This window comes from Triturus cristatus, chromosome 3_1 (genome assembly GCF_964204655.1).
Source record: "Triturus cristatus chromosome 3_1, aTriCri1.1, whole genome shotgun sequence".
NCBI classification, from domain to species: Eukaryota; Metazoa; Chordata; class Amphibia; order Caudata; family Salamandridae; genus Triturus; species Triturus cristatus.
The window spans coordinates 193,231,301-193,236,645 of NC_140583.1; the positions used below are offsets into that span (position 1 = coordinate 193,231,301).

The following is a 5,345-nucleotide window of genomic DNA, read 5'->3' on the forward strand; positions in this document are numbered from 1 at the left end:
ATTAACCTGTATTAAATCTATTGGCCAGATTTTGCCAATCTACATACTAATATACTATATGACATGTAACTATGACTGTATATTTAGGTATGTGAATGTCGATAGGAGTTGATATGTTTCTTGAAGGGAGGCTCATTGATGATGCTTGGGCTTCCTTTAATGAGCAAAAGATAGATTTTTGTGCTGAATTAACTTCTTTTGCAGTCTGCATGGATGGGAATCGGTCTTTATTTGTAATGGCTTCCATATACAGCTCTAAGATGGTGACCCCTTTTTTCACTATATGTATTCCTGCATTGTTGTCTTAAAGGATCTTTCCGGCACTCTTTAGAAACTGCCTTGAGGGATAAATTTGTGGCGATATGGATATGTAATAGATTGCCCCCTATATCGATATTTTAAATGCATCATGTAATTATTATGTAAGCGTTTTTGACACTTTAAGGCCATTTGATGCCTGTCCTACGATGGCGTCTGTTTTTTAATTTTGTTCACGTCGTTTATTTCAATTACCTCAATGCGGAAATACTTTCTGTTTATAAGCGCGTGAGAAACGTGCACGCGGGAACTTCCTGATTCGGCTGAGTGAGGAGGCAGCGTTTGCACGTAAGCTGTCTGATACTGGGCGTTTTTTACTTTATTTGATTCAAATAGTGCGTATGCGCAATACGAATACTGTATTAATGACACCTGTTAATTACATCTGTAAACCGACATTATGTCAGTTTGCGTAGTCGTGTTTACGTTCCCTGGAGTTGCGGGCTATTTGGAATATGTATTAGAAGGATAATTGGACTCGTTTTTCTAACATGTAAGCTGTTGTGTATTGGTCCAGGCGCAGAAGGGCGTTTTGATTTTATCTTACTTAAATAATTTGTACGCGCAACACTGTAGCATTGAGACTCTATTATCACAACGGCAAACTGATACTACGTCAGTTTGCGGAGTCGTGTTTTAACGTCCCTCATTGTTGCGGGCTATTAGGAATTTGCATCAGAAATATAATTGGGGTTGTCATTTGTAACGTAGACAAGCATATTACTACTTTTGGATAACATTCTATGTTTGTAATGGGTCACTGCTAAGGAAAATAATGGAATATCTGTTATAGCTATGGACATTACTTTGTAAGTACATGGTTTCACTAGATGCATTGCGTTTTTTCCAGCTAATGGGCAGCATCGATAGATCGGCAATTTAAAGTACCGACTCGATTAAGTGATTTCGGAACTGTTGTGCCATAGATGTAGCACGCCCTAGGAATTTTCCCTACATGGATTCATTATACCATGTCCAGACACCATTTATCTCTAGTAAGTGCCCTTTAAAAGAAGGAATGTTTTTTTCTGCCTATGAACACGGGGTAATTGTTGACTTGATTTATCTTATATTGCAGTTGGTGCTCACATACATTTCATCCGTCGTTTACTAAATGTTCCATGAAACGATGCTGTGTTTTCTCAATTTAGGTACAATTAAATGTTTTGATTATATTTTGTGAATTAGAGATAATTTGATCTAATAGGCTTTGGTCACATGAGTACGAATTGGTGATATTTTTCTCTATTTGAGATGGTTTAAACTAAAGATTAGATATAGATGGTTTTCCTATAAATTATTCATCTATGGCACTTGGGTGTTGAAATCTTAAAACATCCTTTCAACTTGGGATGTGCCTAGCTCTTTCTCTTTTCTCTACTTTTCTTTCTCTATCTTTCTTTTGTTTTAGTGAAGGAAGCTCAACGTCAATTTATGACGCTGGTAGTTATATAGATATATATATTTATTTGTATAATTTTCTCTTGCACAGAATTTGGATGCTCCTTCAATTTATTTTTGTCCTGATGATGACCGCATACTGATAAAGCGGTTGAAACGCCGTCGACGTACTTGTGGCCTGCGAATTGACTGAGGACACATTATTTGTTTTTATGTTGTTCCTTGAAATTGTGACGTATTTTTGTCTGCCACTGCTTTTGGTCTGTTAACATTTACTAATTTCACCAACGCATTGTATAGAGCGCCACTGTTTTCTCTTTTTTCCCTTTTTTAAAAAAATTGTATTTTTGATAATTGTATATATAAGGGTCATGCTTGCTTCTGTTTCTTCTCTACTCTTCTATCTTAATTTTTGTGATGACTATTAATGTTATTTGTTCACAAAGTGTAAATTTGTTGTATGAGTTCTTGAACTATTGTTTGGATTAACTACCTTGTTCTCTACAGCAGCACATCAAATGCAGCGTGCCCAACGCTGACCAGCATCCGGTGATATTGAATTTTCTCCATTTGCAGCCTGCAGCTTTGCCCAAACGTCGAGCAGTAGCCTGGACTTTTCCCTCTCTGAACTGTTCCGACCTTTGTCGACAGCTTCACAGAGCATCGTCCTTCGGCACCCTATTGTTGACAACTCTGTCTTTCAATCTAGCCTGCTGCTTTTCCCCACTGAGCGCTCTACCTTCTCAGTAAAATAACTCTTTAACCAGGGCCAAATTGGTCCTTGTTTCAAACCCATGGTCCATCGCTGTCGGCCTTTGTCCTGGTCATGCACAACCAGTTGGCTGTGGTTGGCGCTTTGCACATTTGACTCTATTTTTATTTAAAAATTTAGAATTTATATCTCCAATTCCCCTTACCTGATTTTTGTCATTTAGGTATCAGTTTGTTCATTGGAATAGTCTCTACTTTTATAAATTGGGGTGGGATTTTTATTGTGCTATGTTTTTGACTATTTAACCAGTTTTGTCATGCTAAAGGCTTCACTCCTCTGCTTATGCTAAGCCTGTCTGCTCTTTTCCATAGCTACCAGGGGTTGATCTTAGGTTTTTTTTCCTAAGTTCATTACTGGAGTTCATTACCGGAACTAACAAGTATAGTACCACTATTATGTTTGGTGGACTACCATCCACCAAAACTAATAATCCTCTTTCTCACAGGCATGAAAAGTATCTGCCTGACCGAATGACCTTGGCAGGTGCAACATTTGAATTTTCTTACTCCATACTTTCCCTGCCAAATACAATGGCTTCAACATGACCTTAATCAACAGGTTTGTGACTTTAGGTGGACCTCATAAGCAGTCTGCAACCTTACCCTGGTAGAGAATTTCAATTTCCAAAAAAGAGATGTACAAACCTTGGCCTAGATAACCAACTTGATGTATCCGGTGTCAGCTCCATCATAGTTGGTCTGAAATCACACCTAGGTCCCAATCAATTGCGAACAGTGACTTCTGATTAGTGCTTTACTTCTTCTTGGTCATTTTTGCCCTACATCTTTAAAATTCATATATCTGATTCTTTATTTTAGTTCTTTTTAAATGATTAATTTCTTTCTTGCTTTCTAGAAATTGGTTGTGGAATTTATACTGTGCTATGTTTTGACCTTTTATTTGTTTTTGCACTGCTAAATACTTAACACTTTCCTTTTAGTTAAAATGGTGTGCTCTGTGCCATAGCTATCAGGGTTTGAGCCTAGGTGGATTCTTGTGTGTTAGACCTCACAGGATTTTGTTACCAAAGAAGGGCTCACATTCTCCCCAACTAACAACCAATTTTCTTAAACTATTTGCTGAACCTAAATAAAATCTAAAAATTATAATTCTATCCAGTGCCCACTATTAGCTGTACCTTAAAGAGACCCGCTATAATATTCCCAGGGGAAGAAAAGAGTGTCCCAGCACTGGCAGTGTGACAGGAAGCCTTTTGCACACTAACTGGATAAACAAGCACTCCATGTGCGTTCATGCTGCTACCTCCAGCACATGCCCAATCTGTCAAAGCATGTATTCAAGACATTTATTTGCTGATGGGTGCAGTTGCATTATATTTTTCTTTGGCATCTCCACGAACTTTGAGGCATATTATGAAGGAAGGCGTTAAAATTTTCACCGCTTTAGCGTCAGGAAACTGCCGCTAAAAGCGGCGATAATGGGCTTGATACTATGCCGCAAAGAATTCCAATAGAAGCCCATGTCCTGGTGTGAACCTGGGCTTCTATTGGAATTCTCTGCAGCTTATTATCAAGCCCATTATCACCGCTTTAGCGGCAGTTTCCTGCTGCTAAAGCGGCGATACTTTTAACACCGTCCTTGATAATATGCCCCTTTGTTTACCCACAGCTGGAAGGACAGAGAAGGAGAGTCTCCCACAACATTTCATTTCAAAATAGGATTGATTTCCTGTAGGGATGTCTGTCAGAATTAGAGTGCTTGCAGGTGTAGGTTTGTTTAATGGAATTGGACAGTGAGTGTTCCAATGTGTGGACTCCTGTTGTGATAAAGCCAAAAGTTTGGTGATTATAACCAAAGGAGGAGCAAATTGATTTGGGCATTTGAATGAAAAATACTTCTTCATTTTAATTGGGAGTGAGTATTATGCAAACACAGCCGGTAACCAGTAATGATGTAGCTTCACTCCTGAAACTGTCAACGAGGCTGGTTATTTTTATGAGCAGTTTGCCAGTCTTTTTACATTCTTCCACAAAAAAAGTTGTTGGTTGAAAATATAGTTTGTCCTAACTAGTCAGGGTTGTCTTTGAGAAAGGAGTGTGCCAGGTTGCTGAGCTAATTCAGATTTTTTTTCAGATTCTCTTGAATGTCAACCCACCAAGCACTACAGTTTCTAAAACTCTGAAGTGACAGAACTAATATATGATTGAGTGGCTTGCTACATCCCAGTCTGTCCTCCGATCTATTTTTGGATTCTAGTTCTGTGTTCATTGCTTTGTCTTCTCCTCGGGGATATTTTTGAGAAGAGTGAACTGTTAAGGATGTTTACTAAGCTTTTCCATTCTTATATACAGGAACATACCTTTGAGAAACCTCAGTGTTTTATGGTGAAAGTAGCTGCCCTATGTTCTGAAAATCCTTTTGTGAAATACATAGTCAAATCGGGTTCTCATGTGACTAACAGCATCATCTCTTTGTGTAGAAAGTGTTTAACTTGCTTTCTTTAAAAGACAAAACATCATTGTGTTGCATTTCAATTTATATTGTTTCTCTTTGACAAAATGAAAACTGGTAAACTGCACCTGTTTGCTTGGTGTGTCAATAAAATGATACAACATAATCCCCGCACTTGTAGATGTATTTGTTCTTTGCTGGTGGCAGCAAAACATGGCGGTGAGAGGTGTGTTATCCATGAATCTGCACCCACAGGTGTGCACCCTGGTGCAGATTCATCAACATCAGGCGTTCACAAACCTTCCTAGCAGTTCTAGTAGAAGCCAGGAGACAATCATAACTGTGCGTAGAGCAGGCAGGGGCGGACTGGCAATTTTGTAGGACCAGCCCTACAGGGGGGCGGGGGTTCGCAAGTGTGAAGCTCTGCTGCTTTTGGTATTGG

General features: G+C 38.9%; 1 long non-coding RNA gene across 1 annotated transcript; it reads left to right on the forward strand.

Moving 5' to 3' along the window:
• The first annotated feature begins 575 nt into the window (after window positions 1–575).
• On the forward strand, window positions 576–5,069 carry LOC146859906 (uncharacterized). The gene is made up of 4 exons (XR_014979067.1): window positions 576–606; window positions 1,169–1,313; window positions 1,397–1,469; window positions 1,811–5,069. It is a non-coding gene; the product is annotated as an uncharacterized LOC146859906 (long non-coding RNA).
• Window positions 5,070–5,345: the final 276 nt, after the last annotated feature.